Raw genomic sequence first — 1366 nt, 5'->3', positions numbered from 1 at the left:
ACGTAATGTATGTCCTTGTAATGCAGGTCATAAAATGCCTAGGCGTCACTGTGTCTAGCAGAATTTAATATGTAATCTAAACACGTAGATTTCTACGATCTAATTCATTGTTAATTCAAACAATGTAAATAGTTTCTTGTTATAATAAAACAATTGTTTTCCTCAATAAAAAGTATTTTGTAATACAAAAAAGCAAAAGTGTGCGTTGGCCGGGAATCGAACCCGGATCAACTGCTTGGAAGGCAACTATGCTGACCATTACACCACCAACGCAACTGAACAGATGGCTAAAATAACTAGTTGCTTACATAAACTCATAAAAATATTATTTTATCGAATTGATAACACTATCTACATAATATTAATTCGTTGAATCCATATTATATAATTATATTATAAAGTCGTCCTAGTTTAAGGTCAACTTGCAGTGACTTTATTGAAAGTTGAAACTAGAATGGTCGTAGGTTTGATACCCAGTTTGAGAAAATGAAACAAATTCGAAAACATATGTCTAATCCGGGATTTGAATTTGTTTTTCGAAATGCCTGATACGTCATAGACCGATTCAATATTGTTTGGTCTCTGCTTATCTCTTAGAGTTTAGAGAATTAAAGATGCCAAGTTTTCATAATATAAGGCACATATTCCAATATCAGAAACCAAGTTATTATTAAATCTATATAAAAATTGCCCAATCCAAGACAGAACCCGGAACCTCTCGCTTTATACTATTAAAGTTGTTTTAGAATTAATTAAATTGTAATATATTACTACATAATTGTAGTAGGAAACAAAAATAGGGCCTTAACGATCATTTTACGAGGTGTAATCGAGATGCTCACAAAGGGAATCGAACGCGGGACCTCTTGTTTTAAGTCATTACGTTTTATAGAGGCAGGTGTAACATCGATCTTGTTAGGCGATAATTATTATAGTAAGTAGGTACTACAAGTGATTTTAGTCATTATTTCTATAGTTATATGGTTTAGATTCACTATGAATTTCAGAATAAAATTGTGAAAAATAATGTCATGCTAAAATAGATCTTATGGTAACTATATAAAGATTATTTTTCATTGCATATAAGATCCCTAATTTTTAAAGGAATTCTCTAAGAAATATGGTTCCGTGCGGATGGTTCTTGTGAGAACTAGGGTTCCTTGCTCGAGCGGAAGTGAAGTGGAGGGCAGGAAGTGGCTGTAGGGGTGGAAGTGTTTCCCAGGGTGGAATTATAAGCCGTTCCGGAGTTCGATTCCCGATTTAGATCCCTAGCGTGACTAAGATGCTTTAAGATATGTTATTTTTTTTCTTCCACTCAAGCGTTGCAAGTTATAGCAAGTGTCAGTGGTCTTGATAATTTTGCCGG

At 33.8% G+C, this 1366-nt stretch overlaps 1 non-coding gene across 1 annotated transcript; it reads right to left on the bottom strand.

The window, feature by feature from the left end:
- Positions 1-201: 201 nt before the first annotated feature.
- Positions 202-273, bottom strand: Trnag-ucc. The gene has a single exon. It is a non-coding gene; the product is annotated as a tRNA-Gly (tRNA).
- Between the last annotated feature and the right edge of the window lie 1093 nt (positions 274-1366).

Source organism: Manduca sexta, chromosome 5, assembly GCF_014839805.1.
Source record: "Manduca sexta isolate Smith_Timp_Sample1 chromosome 5, JHU_Msex_v1.0, whole genome shotgun sequence".
NCBI classification, from domain to species: domain Eukaryota; kingdom Metazoa; phylum Arthropoda; class Insecta; order Lepidoptera; family Sphingidae; genus Manduca; species Manduca sexta.
Note: the sequence above shows the minus strand (reverse complement) of the source record. Positions and strands in the feature narration are given on the sequence as shown.